This window comes from Tachyglossus aculeatus, chromosome 18 (assembly GCF_015852505.1).
Source record: "Tachyglossus aculeatus isolate mTacAcu1 chromosome 18, mTacAcu1.pri, whole genome shotgun sequence".
In the NCBI taxonomy this organism is placed as follows: Eukaryota; Metazoa; Chordata; class Mammalia; order Monotremata; family Tachyglossidae; genus Tachyglossus; species Tachyglossus aculeatus.
In genome coordinates, this window is record NC_052083.1 from 15,723,548 (window position 1) to 15,746,368 (window position 22,821).

General features: G+C 43.1%; 1 protein-coding gene across 1 annotated transcript in view; it reads left to right on the plus strand.

Moving 5' to 3' along the window:
* The first annotated feature begins 354 nt into the window (after nucleotides 1–354).
* DDC (dopa decarboxylase) overlaps nucleotides 355–22,821 on the plus strand; it is an 84,736-nt gene continuing 62,269 nt past the window's right edge. The window contains exon 1 of the mRNA XM_038760330.1: nucleotides 355–471. The gene's annotated coding sequence lies outside the window, so the exon portion shown is untranslated. The remainder of the gene's footprint in view (nucleotides 472–22,821) is intronic.

Here is a 22,821-nt window from a genome sequence, read left to right on the forward strand (position 1 = left end):
TTAATATCACACACTATCTTGAATCTTTTAATATTTTATATCTCTCATACATCTCATGCCCCTGTTCAGCTATTCAAAGTTTCATAAATAGCGATTACTGTACACACTACCTCCTTTAACATTTTGGAGTATTACCCCACTCATTTTGCAATGTCATAATGATCCCCTGGGCTTTCCCAATTGCTTACAGTCACATGCCACAAAACATTTTCTTGGCTAGAGTACTTTCTCCAGGATTCCATGATCTTTCAGACTGTAAATCATTAATGATTAACTGGAGAAGTGGGCTGAAAATATAAGGACTAGGAGACCTGTGAGTCATCAGAATGACAGATCAGTGCTTGGGTCTTCCTGACTACAAAGCTGCACTGCTGCTGATTCCCATTTTCCTCTGTCATGAAAAACTAAGGAGACCAGAAGGGAACTGGACCTTCAGGAAGACTTTGCCAGAGTGTTGGAAATCCCTGAAAAGTAAGTCCAGTGATTATCGTTATTATTACTTTCATTAATTTTATATTTGTTAAGTAATCAGCCAGTCAGTTGCATTCCCCCTTCGAGACTGTGAGCCCGTTGTTGGGTAGGGACTGTCTCTATATGTTGCCAACTTGTACTTCCCAAGCGCTTAGTACAGTGCTCTGAACACAGTAAGGGCTTAATAAATACAATTGAATGAATTTATTGAGCTCTTACTGTGTGCAGAGCACTGAACTAAGTGCTTGGGAGAGTACAGTACAACAGAGTTTGTAGACATGTTCCTTACTATGTGTCAAGTACCATTCTAAGAGCTACATAGATTAATCAGGTCGGGCACGGAACTTGTCCCACACGGGGCTCACAGTTGAAGTAGGAAGGAGAACAGGTATTGAATTCCCATTTTAGACACAAGGAATCTGAGGCACAGAGAAGTTATGTGACTTGCCCAGGTTCACGTAGCAGACAACTAGCAGAGTTAGGATTAGAATCCAGGTCTTCTGACTCCCAGGCCTGTGCCCTTTCCACTAGGCCACGCTGCTTCTCAGAACGATCAGTTCTTTTTGAAAGTAGTATTTCTGGAAAAGTGAGTTAGTGATCTGTTACTATATGATATTTGTGGCTGGTTAACTGCATTATCACTGAAAATGTTTTTTAAACATTAACTAGGTGTTGACAGGATAATAGTTCTAGTGGAACTACATGGCAGCTATCAGCTTGGAAGGTGAAAGTTCCAGCTGTTTTGAATTCTGTGATGGTCTCTTTCTCCCCAGTTCATCCCATAATGGCTAAAACTATTGAAAATAGATAAATTCTCAATTCTCAATTACTGATTCACTGTTTAACAAATTGCCCTTGAAAAAAGTGATTCTCCTTAGACCTGTGAATCTCTGAAGTAGTCACACTGATCATGCCAAACTAGGTATGTATATTTCCAGCTCTATGTTTCAGGGTCTTACCTCTCCCTTTGACTCAGTGGAGAAGAGCATGGGCTTTGGAGTCAGAGGTCATGGGTTCAAACCCCGGCTCCGCCAATTGTCAGCTGTGTGACTTTGGGCAAGTCACTTAACTTCTCTGTGCCTGTTACCTCATCTGTAAAATGTGGATTGAGACTGTGAGCCCCACGTGGGACAACCTGATCACCTTGTAACCTCTCCAGGGCTTAGAACAGTGCTTTGCACATAGTAAGCGCTTAACAAATGCCATCATTATTATACTGTTATGTTGAAAGGTCCAGGGAACTATTAAATGCTCATTGGACCATTGAGAGCTCAGCTCCTCCAGGAGGCCTTCCCAGACTGAGCCCCCTTTTTCCTCTCCTCCTCCCCATCCCCCCTGCCCTACTTCCTTCCCCTCCCCACAGCACTTGTATATATTTGTACAGATTTATTACTCTATTTATTTTACTTGTACATATGTACTATTCTAGTTATTTTGTTAATGATGTGCTTATCGCCATAATTCTATTTATTCTGACGATTTTGACACCTGTCTACGTTTTGTTTTGTTGTCTGCCTTCCCCTTCCAAGACTGTGAGTCTATTGTGGGTAGGGACTGTCTCTATATGTTGCCGACTTGTACTTCCCAAGGGCTTAGTATAGTGCTCTGCACACAGTAAATGCTCAATTAATACGGTTGAATGAATGAATGAATGATCAAGCTAGAACTGAGCATCAGTCTTCTCTTGTCTTATGCTGTAAAGTCATTTCCGAGCCATAACAGCGTCACGGACATATCTCTCCCAGAACGCCTTGCTCTCCATCTGCAATCATTCTAGTTGTGTGTCCATAAGAGTTTTCTTGGTAAAAATACAGAATTGGTTTACCATTGCCTCCTTCTGCGCGGTAAACTTGAGCCTTTGCCCTCGACTCCACCCACATCATCCCCAGGGCCTGGAATGCCCTCCCTCCCCCCATCTGCCAAGCTAGCTCTCTTCCTCCCTTCAAGGCCCTACTGAGAGCTCACCTCCTCCAGAAGGCCTTCCCAGACTGAGCCCCTTCCTTCCTCTTCCCCTCCTCCCCCTCTCCATCCCCCTCGCCTTACCTCCTTCCCTTCCCTACAGCACCTGTATATATGTATATATGTTTGCATGTATTTACTACTCTATTTATTTTACTTGTACATATCTATTCTATTTATTTTATTTTGTTAATACGTTTTGCTTTGTTCTCTGTCTCCCCCTTCTAGACTGAGCCCACTGTTGGGTAGGGACAGTCTCTATGTGTTGCCAACTTGTACTTCCCAAGCGCTTAGTACAGTGCTCTGCACACAGTAAGAACTCAATAAATATGAATGATTGATTGATTGATTGATTGACTATCTCAAGTGCTGCTGCTGCCCAGCACGGGTGAGTTTTGACTTGTAGCAGATTGCCTTCCACTCGCTAGCCACTGGCCGAGCTAGGGACGGAGTGGGTCTGCCTCTACTTGACTCTCCCTCCTGTAGCTGAGACTGGCAGAGGACTGAAAACTCCCCAGGTGTAGCCCTGAGAGGACAAGGCTTCTCTCCTTCCTAATTCTCCTCAACCTCTCATCTGTCTTCGACACTCTGGACCACCCCCTTCTTCTGGAAACATTAGCTAACCTTGGCTTCACTGACATTATCCTCTCCTGGTTCTCTTCCTGTCTCTCTGTCTGCCTCTCCTCAGTGTCTTGCGCTGGTCCTCCTCTGCCTCCACCCTCTCACTGTGGGAGTCCCTCAAGATTCAGTTCTGGGTTCCCCTCTGTTCTACACTCACTCCTTTGGAAAACTCATTTTCTCCTAAATTTCAACTCCCATCTCCACATGGATGAATCTCAAATCTGCATCTCCAGCCATGACCTCTCTCCTTCTCTGTGGTCTCGCATTTAATAATAATAATAATGATGGCATTTATTAAGTGTTTACTATGTGCAAAGCACTGTTCTAAGCGCTGGGGAGGTTACAAGGTGATCAGGTTGTCCCACGTGGGACTCACAGTCTTAATCCCCATTTTACAGATGAGGTAACTGAGGCACAGAGAAGTGAAGTGACTTGCCCTAAGTCACACAGCTGACAATTGGCGGAGCCGGGATTAGAACCCATGACCTCTGACTCCAAAGCCTGGCCTCTTTCCACTGAGCCACGTTGCTCCTCCCTTCTGGATATCTCTAGTTGGATGTCCTGCCATCACCCCAAACTTGGCATGATCAAAAAAACCCTTCACATCTCCCCACCCAAACCCTGTTCTCCTCAGTCTTTCCCATCACTGTAGACAACACCACTATCCTCCCTGCCTGTCTCACAAGTTCACAACCTTGTGATTGGCCCGGCTCGGTTTGGCCCGGTCTGCCTTGACCCGTCTCAGCCCTGCCAGGCCAGGATTGGCCCTGACCCAGCTCAGCTCGGCGTAGCTCAGCTTGGCATGGCATGGCACAGCTCAGCTTGGCACGGCTTGACTTAGCATGGCTTGGCTCGGTCCAATTCAGCCCGGCTTGGCCCGAGGGGGCTGCCCACTTCTCCTGGTCAGCCAGGCCCAGGCAGGGGGCCCACACGGGCAAGGCCACCGCAGTAGGGTTTTGAAGAGTAGTGAGATCGGAACTTAATTTTTTTCTAGAAATATGATCCGGGCAGCAGAGTGAAGTAAAAACTGGAGAGGGAGAGTCAGGAGGCAGAGAAGTCAGTGAGGAGGCTGATGCAGTAATCAAGATGGGATATGATAAGTGTTTGGATCAGTGTGGTAGTCATTTGGATGGAGAGGAAGGGGTGGCTATTACTGACATGAAGGTAGAACTGACAGAATTTGGTGACAGATTGAATATGTGGGTTGAATGAGAGAGACAAGTAGAGGATAATAATAATAATGATGGTATTTGTTAAGTGCTTACTATGTGCCAAGCACTGTTCTAGGCACTGGGGGAGATACAAGCTAATCAGGTTGTCCCCCGTGGGGCTCACCATCTTCATCCCTTGCCTTGGCCTCGCCCAAGGCCCTGCAGCCCACCTGCCCCTCCAGCCCTTAGAGAAGCAGCCTGGCTCAGTGGAAAGAGCCCGGGCTTGGGAGTCAGAGGCTGTGGGTTCTAATTTATCTGCAAAATGGGGATTAAAAGTGTGAGCCCCAAGGGGGACAGCCTGATGACCTTGTATCTACCTCAGTGCTTAGAACAGTGCTTGGCACATAGTAAGCGCTTAACAAGTACCATACATAATAATGATAATAATAGTCCTGCCTCCACCACTTGTCAGCTGTGTGACTTTGGGCAAGTCACTTCACTTCTCTAGGCCTCAGTTACCTCATCTGGAAAATGGGGATGAAGAGGGTGAGCCCCACGGGGGACAACCTGATTAGCTTGTATCTCCCCCAGTGCCTAGAACAGTGCTTGGCACATAGTAAGCGCTTAACAAATACCATCATTATTATTATTATCCTCTACTTGTCTCTCTCATTCAACCCACATATTCAATCTGTCACCAAATTCTGTCAGTTCTACCTTCATGTCAGTAATAGCCCCCTTCCTCTCCATTCAAATGACTACCACACTGATCCAAACACTTGTCATATCCCACTTTAATTACTGCATCAGCCTCCTCACTGACCTCCCTGCATCCTGACTCTCCCCTCTCCAGTTCTTACTTCACTCTGCTGCCCAGATCATTTTTCTAGAAAAAAATTCAGTTCCAATCCCACTACTCCTCAAAAACCTACTGTGGTGGCCCATCCACCTCCACCTCAAACAAAATTCCTTACCATCAGGTTTAAAGCACTCAATCAACTCACCCCCCCACACTCACACACATCTTACCTCGTTGATTTCCTATTGCAACCTAGCCTGCACGCTTTGCCCCTACCACACCAACCTAATTGCCATACTTCAATCTCTTCTATCTTGCCTCGGAACCCTTGTCTACGTCCTCCCTCTGTCGTGGAACTCCATAGAAAACCTCCACTCTGGCCAACTTCAAAGCCTTATTTAAACCACATCTCCTCCAAGAAGCCTTCCCTGACTAAGCTCTCGTTTCCCCTACTCTCTTCCTTTGAGCATTTGCCTATGCACTTGTTTCTGTACCCTATCAGAACTTGATATTAACCCCACCCTCAGCTCTGAAGGCATTATGTAAATATCCAGAATTTATTTTAATGTCTGACTCCCCACCTCGACAATAAGCTCCTAGTAGACAGGGAATGTTTCTATGAACTTTCTTGTATTGTACTTTCCAAAATAGTGCAGTGCTCTGCACACAGTAAAGTGCTCAATAAATACCATGGATTGATTGATTAATGGTTAATTAGAATTGGAATCCTAGATCAAGGAAAGGGGCCCAGCAGGGGGAAACCCAGAGAATAAAATAAAATCATGTTTGATAATGATGGTACTTGTTAAGTGCTTACTATGTGCCAAGCACTGTCCTAAGTGCTGGGGTAGATGCAAGGTCATCAGATTGTCCCACGTGGGGCTCACAATCTAAATCCCCATTTTCCAGATGAGGTAACTATGGCACAGAGAAGTGAAGTTATTTGGTCCAAGTCACTCAGCTGACAAGTGGAAGAACTAGGATTAGAACCCACAACCTCTGACTCCCAAGCCACCCTTGGCTCATTCCACTGAGCCACACAACTTCTGTTTAGCATAAAGATTTAGCTCCCCCTAACCTGTCTCACCTTGATGAAACTGAGGCACAGAGAAGTTAAGTGTTTTGCCCAAGGTCACATAGCCAGTAAGTGGCAGAGCCAGAATTAGAACCCAGTTCCTCTGACTCTCAAGCCCATGTACTTTCCACTAGCCACAATTTTTCTTTTACTAATGATTATTAGTATAATAATGATAATATATAAGTGCTTACTGTGCACTAAGCATTGTACTAAGTACTGGGATATATATAATACAAGATAATGAGGTGGGACACAGTCCCTGTCTAAGTGTCGAAAATAATTGTTGGCTTTTCAGTTGTCCATCCCAAGTGCAGTTTAGAGAGGTTTGAGTTAATCTTTACTTTCTGTACTTCGAACTGTACTATGCTCTGCACACTTGAACACATCCATAAATTTTGATGAATGAAGGTCAAAACCATGATTAAAAGAAGCAGCGTGGCTCAGTGGAAAGACCTCAGGCTTGGGAGTCAGAGGTCATGGGTTCTAATCCCGGCTCCACCACTTATCAACTGTGTGACTTTAGGGAAGTCACTTAACTTCTCTGGGCCTCAGTTACCTCATCTGGAAAATGGGGATTAAGACTGTGAGCCCCGTGTGGGACAACCTGATCACCTTGTATCTCCTCTGGTGCTTAGAACAGTGCTTGGCACATAGTAAGCACTTAACAAATACCAAAATTATTATTATTATTATTATTATTATTATTGTTATTATTAAAAGAGCAGGAAGCGAAGGAATTTTTTTATAAACTCCCACTGAAAGTTTCCATCCTCCGGATAGACCACCCTATATGCACTGAAGTTAGCCAGACGTTACCTGAAAACATCTTCCTGCTTCAGTACCACATTGATATATATATATATATATATATATATAGGAAAAAATAAAAGAATGTCTTCGCAACCCCTTTAATCTGAAGGACCTAAGCCCTGTCCCAGTATTGACCACTGAATTGCTACTCTCCCTGCAATTAGCTTGAACTTTCTCTAACCCATGCACAATGGGGCAACTGTGGCAATCCTTATTTCTCCCTTGAGCCACAATCCTTTTTCTTTCTTCTTTCCCTTAGTCACAGGTAGAAAAAAAATCAGTCTGTCTTGTTCCGTGATCCTCACCTCTTTGATCTCACCTCCTATTTTATCCCTCTTTCTTTCTTTCCCTTTCCCCTTCCCATCCTTTGACCTGCCTTCCCATTGTCTTTTCCAGTCATCATTTTACCCCCTCAAAAGACTATAGGACATATTTATGAACTGTGATTTCTGGGTTAGATTGATGTTTCATCTACCTTTGTCGATGGCAATAATAATAATAATTATAATTATGGTATTTGTGAAGTGCTATGTGCCAGGCACTATACTAAGCTCTGGGGTGGATACAAGCCAAGCAAATCAGACTGGACACAGTCCCTATTCCACGTAGGGCTCACAGTCTTATTCCCCATTTTATAGCTGAGGTAACTGAGGCACAGAGAAATGAAGTGACTTCACAAGATAAGACATGTGAAGGAACCATGGGATGGTTGTCCTTTTTGATATCTGTATTAGTGCTTAAGGATATGATGTCTTACATCCCTGATTTTTTCCTAAAGTGTCCTTCTGTCTCTCTCTCTCTCTCTCTCTCTCTCCCTCTCCCGCTCTCTTTAAACTCGTTGTGGACAGGGAATTTGTCTACCAACTGTAACATTGCACTCTTCCAAGCACTTAGTACACTGTTCTACACAAAATAAACACTCAATGAAAACCATTGATTGATTGATTGACTGAATATTTATTGAATTCTAACTATGCCCACCTTACTGTAATATTTACTCAGAACATTTGCTAGAGTTGGTAAACATGATCTCTACCCTCAAGGCGTTTACATTCAATCTAGTGGACTTTCCCTTTAGCAGAATTTACTTACTCTGCTCTATTAATCACTTAACTTCATTACTGGCCAGGAGGTCCTTTACCTTTCCTGAGCCAAAAGAACCCAACAAAAAAGCCACTTAGAAACAGAAAACAGAGCCCCCCAAACAAAAGGACAAGCTAAAAGGAATGTCTAACTTTTTTTTTTTTTGGCTGCCCTGCCACTTCTTTGGGGGCTGAAGAAAATTCTTGGCTTTTTGAGATGATGTTGAGTTTTTCCATGAATGCAGCAAGAGTCTGCGAGAGGTGGCTACTTAACTCCTGGAATTAGTCCACATTCTCCAGTGTTTGACCAGAAATTTGAATCTCTGACTTAGGGGTACACTCATTAGGAACATTTAGATAAAGTCTGAAAATACTCTATTGGGAAATGATGTTTGTAGACTACCTCACTGATATATGAATTCAATACTCTCCCAAGGACTTAGTGTAATGTTCTGCTCTTAGTAGTTCTCTCTGTTGACGGCACTACCATCCTTCCCGTCTCACAAGCCCGCAACCTTGGTGTCATCCTCGACTCCGCTCTCTCATTCACCCCTCACATCCAAGCCGTCACCAAAACCTGCCGGTCTCAGCTCCGCAACATTGCCAAGATCCGCCCTTTCCTCTCCATCCATACCGCTACCCTGCTCATTCAAGCTCTCATCCTATCCCGTTTGGACTACTGCATCAGCCTTCTCTTTGATCTCCCATCCTCGTGTCTCTTTCCACTTCAATCCATACTTCATGCTGCTGCCCGGATTATCTTTGTCCAGAAACGCTCTGGGCATATTACTCCCCTCCTCAAAAATCTCCAATGGCTACCAATCAATCTGCGCATCAGGCAGAAACTCCTCACCCTGGGCTTCAAGGCTGTCCATCACCTCGCCCCCTACTACCTCACCTCCCTTCTCTCCTTCTACAGCCCAGCCCGCACCCTCCGCTCCTCCGCCACTAATCTCCTCACCGTACCTCGTTCTCCCCTGTCCCACCATCGACCCCCGGCCCACGTCATCCCCCTGGCCTGGAATGCCCTCCCTCTGCCCATCCTCCAAGCTAGCTCTCTTCCTCCCTTCAAGGCCCTGCTGAGAGCTCACCTCCTCCAGGAGGCCTTCCCAGACTGAGTCCCTTCCTTCCTCTCCCCCTCGTCCCCCTCTCCATTCCCCCATCTTACCTCCTTCCCTTCCCCACAGCACCTGTATATATGTATATATGTTTGTACATATTTATTACTCTATTTATTTATTTATTTATTTATTTTACTTGTACATATCTGTTCTATTTATTTTATTTTGTTAGTATGTTTGGTTTTGTTCTCTGTCTCCCCCTTTTAGACTGTGAGCCCACTGTTGGGTAGGGACTGTCTCTATATGTTGCCAATTTGTACTTCCCAAGCACTTAGTACAGTGCTCTGCACATAGTAAGCGCTCAATAAATACGATTGATGATGATGATGATAGTAAGTGCTCAATAAATATGATTGATTGAGTTTCAGGCAGAAACTCCTCACCCTTGGCTTCAAGGCTCTCCATCACCTTGCCCCCTCCTACCTCACCTCCCTTCTCTCTTTCTACAGCCCAGCCCACACCCTCCGCTCCTCTGCCGCTAATCTCCTCACCGTGCCTCGTTCTCACCTGTCCCGCCGTCGACCCCCGGCCCACATCATCCCCCTGGCCTGGAATGCCCTCCCTCCCCACATCCGCCAAGCTAGCTCTCTTCCTCCCTTCAAGGCCCTACTGAGAGCTCACCTCCCCCAGGAGGCCTTCCCAGACTGGGCCCCCTCCTTCCTCTCCCCCTCCTCCTCCTCTCCATCCCCCCGCCTTACCTCCTTCCCTTCCCCACAACACCTGTATATATGTATATATGTTTGTACATATTTATTACTCTATTTATTTTACTGGTACATATCTATTCTAATTATTTTATTTTGTTAATATGTTTGGTTTTGTTCTCTGTCTCCCCCTTCTAGACTGTGAGCCCACTGTTGAGTAGGGACCATCTCTATATGTTGCCAACTTGTACTTCCCAAGCGCTTAGTACAGTGCTCTGCACACAGTAAGTGCTCAATAAATACGATTGATTGATTGATTGATCTGTTGATACATGCAGCGTGGCTCAGTGGAAAGAGCATAGGCTTTGGAGTCAGAGGTCATGGGTTCAAATCCCAGCTCCGCCAATTGTCAGCTGTGTGACTTTGGGCAAGTCACTTAACTTCTCTGTGCCTCAGTTACCTCATCTATAAAATGAGGATTAAGACTGTGAGCTCCCCATGGGACAAGCTGAACACCTTGCAACCTCCCCAGTGCTTAGAACAGTGCTTTGCACATAGTAAGCACTTAATAAATGCCATCATCATTATTATTATTATCATTATTATGTGATTTCCATCGTGTCTTCTTTGATGATGATGATGATGATGATGGTACTTGTTAAGTGCTTACTATAAGCCAAGCACTGTTCTAAGTGCAGGGGAGATGCAAGGTAATCAGGTTGGACTCAGTCTCTGTCCCACATGGGGCTCACACTCAATTCCCATTTTACAGATGAGATGACTGAGGCCCAGAGAAGTGAAGTGACTTGCCCAAGGTCACACAGCAGACACATGGTGGAGTAGGGATTAAAACCCAGGTCCTTCTGACCCCTAGGCCCATGCTGTATCCACTAAGCCATGCTGCATCTCAGCTCTGTTCTTTCTAGCTCTATTCTGGTCAATTTTTAATGGGCTCAGAAATGAAAAATTCCCTTGTCTCCTGAGGAGACACTTTACCTAGTGGAAAAAGGCTCTTTAAGTGCAGATAATTTGTCTTGATATTTAGCAATGAATGTGCCATATCTTCACATTCACATGCCCCTGGAATCACAGTGTGGCTTTTGAGACCAGAGCAAAAGCCTAGCGGACACAAAGTTCGCAGTATACCAGATACAGAGTGCAAGGAGCAGCCTCCAAATCTCCATTCAGTTTTCAGAAGACTTTATGAAAGCATTTGATACCAACAGTCAATCTGGACTACAGAAATTGCTTAGTAAATTTGGTCACCCTGAGGGGTTCATTAGGATTCTGACACCACTGTAGTAAGGCATAGGTGGCCCTCTGTTGAGTAAAATTTCTCAAACAGACTTTCAAAGTTTTTCCTGATATAATTTTAGGTAAGATAAACTGGTAACTAGGCTTCAGTTGTGGTACCAATTGGCCAAAAAGTAGGCAAAGTTGAAGGCCCGCAAATGGGGGCGCATCTAGTCAAGGCATTCAAGCTTGGGGACAGGATGTTTGCGGTGGGGGTGGGGGTGTTTGGAGAAACCAGAAACTGTTTAGAAACCACAATGTCTCTCTACTGAACCCTCTCCCAGACCTCCTGCTTTCTTTATTCCTGGCCTATTCCTCCAGACAACTAGCCCATCTCCCCCAGGCCAACTGCCGCCGGGGCAGAAGGGAAAGGTACCAAGGACAAGGAAAGAGAGAAGAGTGAGGATGAAAGGAGAAGGATGAGAGAGAAAGGTGGGAGGGAGAGAAAAAGAGAAGAGGTGGAGAGAGACAAGAGGGAGAAGGAGGAGTGAAAGAGGAGAGGAGGGAGAGGAGAAAAAGGAAAAAAAAAGAGAGGTCAGAAAGAAAGGAAAAAGGGCAGAAGGAGAGAGTGGGGAGAGGGAGAGTCCCTCATCTCTTTTCCCTCTTCCTCTTCATCCCTCTCTGAGGGATGTACAGCCACAGGTGATTCATTCATTCCATCGTTTATTTATAATAATAATAATGATGGCATTTGCTAAGCGCTTACTATGTGCGAAGCACTGTTCTAAGTGCTGGGGGGATACAAGGTGATCACGTTGTCCCACGTGGGGCTCACAAGTCTTCATCCCCATTTTACAGATGAGGTAACTGAGGCAAAGAGAAGTTAAGTGGCTTGCCCAAGGTCACAGAGCAGACAAGTGGGGGAGCAGGGATTCGAATTTTGTCTCCCCCTCTAGAATGTAAACTCACTGTGGGCAAGGAATGTATCTGTTAGATTGGTGTATGTATTCTCCCAAGTGGACAGTACAGTGCCCTGCACATAGTAAGTGCTTAACAAATATGATTGATTGATTAATTAATTGATTGATTGATTGAGATCCTGAAGCAAGGTCCATCCTCCATCATCAAAACCATGCTAGTCCCTTCACAGATTCACTGTAGGGGAGCTGTGAGGAGGATGTGGGGGCCAGTAAAATATCCATGCTTCCCCAGTCCTCAAGAACCTCCAGTGATTGCCCATCCACCTCATCAGCAAACAGAAACTCCTCACCATTGGCTTTAAAGCCTTCAATCACCTTTCCCTCTCCTACCTCACTTCACCACTCTCCTACTTCAATCCAGCCTTCACACTTGGCTCCACTAATGCTAACCTTCTCACTGTACCTCAATTTTGTCTATCTCACTGCCAACCTCTTGCCCACATCCTGCCTTTGGCCTGGAATGCTCTCCCTCTTTATATCTAACAGACAATTACTCTCCCCCGCTTCAAAGCCTTATTGAAGGCACATCTCCTCCAAGAGGCCTTCTCTAAGCCCTGATTTCCTCTTCTCCCACTCCCTTTTATGTCACCCTGACTTGATCCCTTTCTTCATCCCCCCAAGCGCTTAGTACAGTGCTCTGCAGACAGTAAGTGCTCAATAAATACGATTGAATGAATGAATCCCCCCTTCCCAGCCCCACAGCACTTATGTACATAGCTGTAATTTGTTTATTTATATTAATATCTGTCTCCCTCTGTAGATTGTAAGCTCATTGTGGGCAGGGAATGTGTCTGTTTATTGTTATATTTTACTTTCCCAAGTGCTTAGTTCAGTGCTCCCTACACAGTAAGTGTTCAATAAATGCGACTGAATGAAACCCACAATGTTCCCCCAGGGTGAGCTGAAATGGACAGATTAGAAACAGGATGGACAGAATAAACAATTTAAAGACACAATGAAGAAAAACTTCCAACAGCATAGCATAGCCATGGGCTACTCAGAGTTAGCAACAGAAGACTGGTCAGCCTTGCATTCGACAAATAAAAATTGGGTGACCCTCTTAGACTTTCTTGAGAAAATTCTGGCACAAGGAAGGAGAAACTAAAATGTACTTAGACCCTGTGGGTAGCAACAGATCAGCAAGGGATAACCTCATGTGCACATGAAAGAATTGTGATCATACACTGGTCTTCTGACTCACTCCCACATCACTGATGAATATCTTATCAGTCGTAGCATTATCTTCACACCGAAAGATGACTCTGTATATGTGTATTTGTCTCTTTTAAAAATTTTTCCCTAGGCTTCTTGGGTCTTTCCAGAGTCTGAGGGATGCCTTTCTTAAAAAAACAAACAAACACGGGGATGTGTGAAAGAGGAGTTGATAAAGTTCCGGTCTACAGACTGGGAAACCATAATTTCATTCCATCTCTGGGCCCAACCCTCCTAAAATGGGACAGCCAAAAAAATATAGTCTAATTATCTCGTTGTGGGCAGAGAATGTGTCTGTTGTTACAGTGCACTTTCCCAAGCGCAAAGTACAGTACACAGTAAGCGCTCAGTAAATAAGATTGAATGAATGAATAAAGGGCAGTACAGCCTTGGCCTCTGGGTGCATTCCAGACTCAACCCAGCACTGAACAAAATTACTCTTCACTGTTCTGCTAGTCAGTTACAGCCTGGAGGCTGTAACAGGGACTTTGGTTTTAGTCTGTTCCCTCAGAGAACCAGTGGGAAAATTCTTCTTAGGACAGATTAACTATCTGTCCCCGGTATTTGGAGAAGGGAGTGGCCACCTCTAAGAGGGTCTTTGCTGTGCTTCTTTGTTAACACCTCTAGGGGGGAAGTATTCAGTTTGGTACATAGTTTTAGGTTAAGGGGTCCTCAAAAATCTCCAGTGGCTGTCTGTCAACCTACTCATCAAGCAAAGACTCCTCACTCTCAGCTTCAAGGCTCACCATCACCTCGCCCCCTCCTACCTCACCTCCCTTCTCTCCTTTTACAGCCCACCTTGCACCCTCTGCTCCTCTGCCGCTAACCTCCTCACTGTACCTTGTTCTCGCCTGTCCCGCCATCGATCCCCGGCCCACGTCCTTCCCCTGGCCTGGAATGCCCTCCCTCTACACATCCTCCAAGCTAGCTCTCTTCCTCCCTTCAAAGCCCTACTGAGAACTCACCTCCTCCAAGAGGCCTTCCCAGACTGAGCCCCCTTTTTTCTCTCCTCCTCCTCCTCATCCCCCCGCCCTACCTTCTTCCCCTCCCCACAGCACCTGTATATGTTTGTAAAGATTTATTACTCTACTTATTTTACTTGTACTTATTTACTGTTCTATTTATTTTGTTAATGCTGTGCATTTAGCTTTAATTCTATTTGTTCTGACGACTTGACACCTGTCCACATGTTTTTGTTTTGTTGTCTGTCTCCCCCTTCTAGACTGTGAGCCTGTTGTTGGGTAGGGACCATCTCTATATGTTGCCAACTTGTACTTCCCAAGTGCTTAGTACAGTGCTCTGTACACAGTAAGCACTCAATAAATACAATTGAATGAATAAATAGGGCATCGAGTTTCAAGCTATTTACGTTGTTTCCATTCCTGGTCTTTCTCCACAATGCAAAGACTCAGATTAAAATTGAGGGAGATAGTGCTTCTGAGATGCCTTACGGGCACCACCTGAAGGAAATAAAAATAATTGTTCTAATAATTACATTTGGCAATTAGTGCCTTATCCTTGGCATGCAAATGACTAGCCCAGTACAGAGATTTTTATGAGGGCAATCGATCAACTTAAGGGGCCTGATGCTCTTCTTGGAATCCCTCCAAAATAGGAAAGGATTTCATCACCTGCTGAAAGCCACCCTTATTTCAGCTCCTGATATTCCCTGAAAGGGAAGAAGCACTCTGTTCACTTTGGGACTCTTCAGTTTGAATTCTTAACACAATGAACCTGCCCAGATCACACAGGCTTTAGCATCCCAGAAGACTCTCAATATTGTAGTCTCCTAAGCACTTAGTAGCTCTGCAGACAGTAGGCACTCAATAAATATGATTGATCGACTGAGTGATTGAAACATCCTGGATATGCTGCCACCATCATGCTCCCAAAGACCCGGGAAGGAGAGAGAACAGCAAAGAAAATCCAGAAGCCCTTTCTATTGCACTGTCCTCGGCTAAATATTCCCAAGCGCTTAGTATTGTGCTCTGCAAGTGGTAAACACTCAAGAAATACCAACAATTGGCAGAATTTGAGTTTAAGGTCTGCTCGATTCCTTGTCACTACTACGCTGTAGGTTCTTGCCCTCAGAGGGCAGCTTCAAAGCATGGAATTGAAAGCAGGGAATGTGCCTACCAACTCTGTTAGACTGTACTCTCCCAAATAATTAGTACAGTGCTCTGCACACAGTGAGTGCTTAATCGATCTAACTGGTTGATTGGTTGAAGCAGGCTTCCTTCACTGAGACCTACAGAAGTTGATGGCCTGTCAGAGGAATCTTACTTCCTGCTTGAAGATTTGGTGTCCCAGGTAGAAATCACACCAAACAGCTGAGGTCTCTGATGAAATAAAGCTCAAAATCCAAGTTAAGCAATTGCACAATTCAGATTTACAGCTTACAATTAGCTCCAGTCACCATTTCCTCCCTTTCTTTCTCTACTCCAAAGAAACAGATCCCCTAATTAGCATATCCAACCATTAATCATGAGGCTACTGCTCTGGTTTGCTTTCAATCAATCACTCAATCAGCCGTATTTATTGAGTACTTACTGTGCCCTGAGCACTGCACAAAGTGTTGGGAGGGTACAGTATGTTCCTGGCTTTGGGATAGTTTGCCACTTTTTCCTGAATGCCTGGGGTGCAGGGAGTGAGGTGGAAAGGGGAGGGTAGAGGAAGAGGCTGATTATGTTAATGCAAAGCAAGTGGTTCTGATTGGCTTTGGGGAGGTGGGTACTTTGTCTATATAAACTGGCAACTGCATCCTCTGGGTTTCTTAACTGTCACAGAGGAGCAAAGAGGGAAAAGAAGGTGAATCGACTCACCCTCTGGCCTGTAAGTAACATTCTATGCCCCTGTAGCTTTTTGGTTCCTAAATCCAAGATGAATATCTGGATTAATGCAACAGTTTGAAATTTAATTCTGCGAATCATTTGTAAATATTGAGCCTAATGTTTTGGGTTTTACTAGGGTAAATGAAAACAGGTTGCTTAGAATAGCTTAGACAATGTTTGCACCATTTAAAATTCTATTCTGAGCAGTTCATTTTTGTATTTTATAAGAATTATGTTAAGCATGTTATACCCAATCTTGCAACAGTTTCAAATCTGCAGCTATCTTCCAACATACACTGTGAGAATATCGATATAAAGTTGTTCCTTTTTGTTCATTCATGCATTATATCTATAGTATAGAAGTTTGTCAAATACGTGCCCAAGATAAGAAGCTTCCAGTCACATTTATTTAAATAGAAAGAGCTCAAGTAACTGGAAAAAAACTGAGCGAAAAGACTTTTTTTTTACAGGGGATTTAGTTGTGTGATTATTCAAATTTATTGAGTGGTATAAATGAACAAAAGAGAGAAACAAAGAAAACCTGGACCAACACAGTGATATATCATTATGGTTTTCAAGTGGCATAAACCATGTCTTCAGGAAATTCAAGGAAATGATGGGATTTTTTGTTTGTCTTGAGTAAGAAAGCATAGGTAAAATAACATTGGGAGAGAGACATATCCCTCTCATGATCCCCAGGAGGCGTTATTTAATCACAAAAATGGAAGCTGCTCTGTCAGAGCAGTTGCTGCATAAAAGAAGGCATTTCTTTTCAGTGGGTGCCTCCAGGGTGCTGAGTTGAAACTGCTTGGCAGTGTCTGCTCCCAACATTCATAACCTAGTGTTCAGGGAATTGTGCATGAAATGAACGGCGACTCAGCCAGCATAGGAGATCTCCCAGAAACGCGGTGCTGGGAGCTTCGGTGGGATTCAGTTAATGAAACATGGAAGTGTGTAAAATTACATTAACGAGTTTGCCCAGGCTATGGGGCTTCCTGATCAATAGGGCTTCTGTTGCATTTTGCAGATAAAACATCTTCAACCTGGACTGAACTTACTATTATCTCATTAACTGGATCATCATTTTTCTTTTCATCTACATCCGTGAAGGTGCTAGTGAAATGAAAGATCAATAGATATTTGAGGTTTATAAACCTGAGGCTTCTCTTTGTGCTGCTTCATCCTGCTTTACTTTCTGAATTTGAAAATTCACTCCATATTTAATGATAATAAGACCTATCAATGGAAACATGAAATGTGCCATCTGCTGCTGTGACACTCTCTTGTAATTGATTTCTTGTGACTACTATTCTCTAAATAACATATTCCCAACAACATAGTATTCATCCATTGTGTTGCTCCATTGAATTTCCTGGAAAAATGTAAAAAGGAGGCATGCATAAATGTGGCAACTTGGAAATCCTTATTTTGGAATATTTAAGGACATCTTTAGCTTCAGGAAGATGGTTGGGCTGGTGTGAAGACTGCCCTGGGTTGCAATCTTGAGGGGATGGGAGTGGACATCACCTCTTATTTCTCTGTCAAGGTCATTATTGGGTATAATTACAGGCAGAAAAAAGACTACCTGCTGAACAGTGTAATGGTCCAGTGAAAAGCAGGAAGCATGTTCTAGAGTAAGTTAGTTAGAAATTGCTGTTCTACTCCAATCAGATAACATTTTACTTGTTAATTTTAGGACAGTCTTCCAATTAGTACATTTTCTACACACTGTTAATTTTTACCTAAACCAGAAGATCAGTCTTGAGTCTTTTATTTCTTCTGGTTTCTCTGACCAGCCCTCTTATGCGTATATCCCAGTTGTTATGATTTCCAGCTGGTTTGCTGCTTAATTTTCTCTGGCCCCAGACGGAGCCTCCTCCTTCCTCTCCCCTTTCTCCCCCTCCCCATCCCCCCGCCTTACCTCCTTCCCCTCCCCACATCACCATATATATGTATATATGTTTGTACGTATTTATTACTCTATTTATTTTATTTGTACATATTTATTCTATTTATTTTATTTTGTTAATATGTTTTGTTTTGTTGTCTGTCTCCCCCTTCTAGACTGTGAGCCTGCTGTTGGGTAGGGACCGTCTCTATATGTTGCCAACTTGTACTTCCCAAGTGCTTAGTACAGTGGTCTGCACACAGTAAGTGCTCAATAAATACTATTGAATGAATGAATGAACATCCTCCAGGGCTTGCCCTACTTATAGAAAGTCTGAATCAAGAGCTTAGTACAGTGCTCTGCACATAGTAAGTGCTCAATAAATGCTATTGATTGATTGATGAGTTTCCCAGTTCTATATTACTTCCTGGTTGAAGATTAAATATCCTTGGAAACTGCATAGTAGGGCTCCACTGAACTATTCCAAAACTTCAGGGAATGAATTTTCACCCTGGACATGTTAGAATCCAGTTCATGGAATTTTAATCTGCAGAGCAATTATGAGTCTACCTCCCAGCTATCACCAGACCTGAGAGCTCTTCTCATTTGGCTTCTGTAGCTCATGGATCTTGTCTTTTAATACTGAAGGCCAACGCCACAACATATTTTTTCCAAGAGTTACTGAGGGAGTGTCTGAAATCTACTTCCCTCGCGAATTCAGTCAGTTGTCCCATAGCATGTGCTTTCTCTGTACATTTAGGATAAAGTGCTATTAGGGAAGCAGAGTGCCCTAGTGGAAAGAGCATGGTACTTGGGAGTCAGAGGATCTGGGTTCTAATCCCAGCTCTGCCACATACCTGCTGTGTGACACCTGGCAAGTCACTTAACTTCTCTGAGTCTCAGTTTCCTTATCTGCAAAATGGGAACTCAATACCTGTTTTCATTCCTACTTGCACTGTGAGCCCCATGTGGAACCTGATTGTCTTGTATCTCCCCCAGTGCTTAGTACAATCTTTGGCAACTAGTAAATGCTTAACATATATTACAATTATAATTATGCTGGCAATATGCACCTGTGTGGATAGAATTCTATTTGATGTCTAAAGAAATAATAAGAAAAAAAAACTGTGGTATTTGTTTAGCTCTTACTATTTGTCAGGCACTGTACTAAGTGCTGAGGTAGATCAAGATAATTGGGTTAGACGCAATCCCTGTCCCACATTGGGCTCATAGTCCTAATCCCCATTTTATAGATGAGGAAACTGAGGACCAAAGAAGTTGCGTTGCTTGCCCAAGGACACAAAGCAGAGAAGTGGTGGAGCCAGGATTAGAACCCAGGTCCTCTGACTCCCGGGCCTGGGGTCTTTCCACTAGGCCATGCTGCTGCGTGAAATGACTTCTTAGAGTCAGGTTCTTCACAAATGCAACTCTGTGTTGTCAGAGAACTGATTATTTGGAATCAGGAGGATCACAGGATCTACTCCCTGATCCTTTGAAGCTCTGAAATAGAGGGCTAGCCTCTTGATGTACATTTCTTGGGACATTTGGCTCCTCAAGGCCAAATACCATTGCCATGTGGCAGAAACTGCAGGCTAGCTAATCACTTGTGGCTTTAATAAAGCTATGGAACAACATGCCTACAGATCCTGAAGTTAGTTAAAGCAGCCCCAGCAACCCTCTGAAAGTTCATCTGTCTAAGGTTACTTCAGGAGACCTCTTAACTCAGTGATGCTCGATATAGGCTATGGATACAGGGCCACGTCTTACCATCCTGATGAACTCTGAGTGAGTTTCAGTTCCCTCCTCTGCAAAATGGGAATTCCATACCTGTTCTCCTCATTTAGACTGTGAGCCCATCTGATTGTCTGCATTTACCCCAGCACTTTGTACAGTGCTTAGCACTTAGTAAACACTTAACAAATACCACAATTAATCAATTAACTCTTAACTCAACTCTGGGGGATAAGCTAACCCAAAGTTTATAAAGAGGGAGCTTCCAGTTTTTTCCTCAATATTTCACAACCAGTTTTATCCTAGAGGAACACTATATAGAGGTCTGAACAAACTGCTAAGTCCTGGGGAGATGGAACGAAGGAAAGTCAAATCTCATTTCCCAAAAGTCAACTCGTTTGAGGAGCTTGGGGTTATATCTATATATTACACAGCGAAATTTGTCAAACATTTGATTTTAGAAGGAGGAGAAAATCAACAAGGGAAATGAACTGTGCATCATTCACTACCTGAAAACTGAAATCCATCAATATTTTCGTTGGTTTGTCTGAAAAATGATTACGATGGAATGAGTGAAGAGTAGAGGTGCTCCCAGCCTTCTTTCAAACAAGGGTGGAAATGTGTGTGAGATGACGACAATGCTACATCTTTTGAATAAATGACAATCAGACATAAATCCCTAGGAAATGTACGGAACTTATCTTCCGTGCAAACGTGACTGTCACTCCTATCTTTGAGTGAGTTGCCCCTAAATCGTAGTTCATAGTTCCTAGATCAGATGGTGGAATTACTTAGACTTAAGTGCAGGTATGGGTTGACCAGGGAAAAATATAGATGATGAGGAAGGAAATTACAGTACATACACAATCTATAGTTAGAAGATTATTTCACCTTTCAGGTTTCTCTGAACTGAAAATTATAATTTTCCTTTAATGATCTATTTTAATAATTTCACTTTTATAGTCCTGTAGACTGTAAGCTCATATAGGTAGGGAACTTGTGTACCAACTCTGTTATATTGTTATATTGTACACTACCAAGTGCTTAGTACAGTGCTCTGCATACAGTAAGCACTCAATAAATACTGCTGATTGATGGATTATTATTAGACAGGACTATTCTTAGAGAAGAAGCCTGGCCTAATGTAAAGTACAACAAGCCTGGGAGTCAGAGGACCTGGGATGAATCCCAGCTCTGCCAACGTTTCTGCTGTGTGACCTTGGGCAAATCACTTAACTTCTCTGTGCCTGTTACTTCATCTATAAAATGAGGATTAAGTTCTACTCCCTTCTACTTAGACTCTGAGACTCATGAGGGACAGGGATTGTGTCCAACTTGCTTATCTTGCATCTACCCCAGTGCTTAGAACACTGGCACATGGTAAGTGCTTAACAAGTACTATTTTTATAATAATAATAATAATTATCATCATTATTATGCCAGTATGGCTTCAGTTCAGCAGGAGGCCCCTGTCCTCTCACTTGTCTGTTGACCTCAAGTTTTTCAATTTATTATTTTTTGTATTGCTTCATTTATTCATTCAATCGTATTTATTGAACACTTACTGTGTGCAGAGCACTGTACAAAGCTCTTGGAAAAGTACATTATAACAATAAACACACACATTCCCTCCCCACAATGAGCTTACAGTCTAGAGGGGAGAAAGACATTAATATAAATGTCTGTGCAAAGCTATCAGTTTGAGAAAGGTGAAATCTGTTTCTTTAATAGATGATGAATTTATTGTGAAATCATTTAATTTTTCTCAGTTTTTAATACTAAAGATGTGCTCCAAGACCTGTTTGGGAATCATGGGGTAGATACACCCTAGAAATTTTTGTCATTTAGAAGCAGTGAGTTCTGAGCATGAAAAGCTGTGAAATTAAACCCATAGGTGCCTAAAGAATAGAACTGTTTGCCAATATTTGGATGGGCGATACTAAATTGGACTGTAATTTTTATCTTACAGAGTTAAGAAAACATGTTGTTTTACCCTACCACACATAAAATATAGTGCTGTGCTCCTGCTTTCAAAAGCCAAGATTTAATTATATAAACAATCCCTTCTGGCTAGCCTGGTAGCATGAGCAATAAAAGTTATCTCAGTTTCCATCTGCTAGTCAATATTTGCCCAGCTTGGAGGTCCTGAAACTTCAAGCATTATGTATAAATGAATAAAAAACCTACTTATTGCTCTCAGGCGAAGCCATATAAATGATTTTAACTGAGTTATTTGGATGGGCTACAAATCAGCCAAGATTTGAAAGAGGATGAAGAGGAAAAAAGATAGTAAAGCCTTTTTAATGTCTTTCAAATACATAGCAGCTTTTGGGAGGGTGATAGGAAAAATGTGGAAGTGGTATTTATTTTGATATTTTGAAAGGGATCTGAAATCCTTATACCCTACCCCAAATAAACATCTAGGAAAGGATATATAAATCTATCTTATATATATATATAGATAGATAGATATAGATATTCCTTTTATATATATTGTCAGCTGTGTGACCTTGGGCAAGCCACTTAACTTCTCTGTGCCAGTTACTTCATCTGTAAAATGTGGATGAAGACTGTGAGCCCCACATGGGACAACCTGATTACCTTGTATCTACCCCAGCACTTAGAACAGTGCTTGGCGCATAGTAAGTGCTAACCAAATACCAATATTATTATTATATATATATCTTCGAAGGAGGTGTCAGTGACTGTGAAATTCACTTGAGTGTTTGTGTGCCTGAAAAGGCCAATGTAGAACCCACAGCCACATTATGCTTCCCAAGAAGCTATCCCTTGTTGTGATTTCAGGTTTAATGTTTGCAATCTTAGTGCTGTATTCTCTTTGGCCACCTTGTCTCTCTTTCCTTACAAAACCTTTGCTCAGAAAGTCACTCCTCTTTTTTGATATCACTATGCCATGTTGCTCTATTTTTGGTGATGGACTGAAACCTTTTCAGTTTTCTGCTGAAATGCAGTATTGTCTGAGGCTTCATCTTGCTGTGTTCTTAAAGTGTTTTCTCTGCCTTCTTTGCCTTTGGTGTCCCATAGTGAGAATGTTGAGGAGGTACACAATAGGTCTTAACATGGTGAATTGAAAGGCCTCTGGGAAACCTTTGTTATTTTATTTCTCCAATTTAAATCATGGGTTCTAATCCTGGCTTCACCACTTGACTGCTGTGTGGCCTTGGGCAAGTCACTTCACTTCTCTGGGTC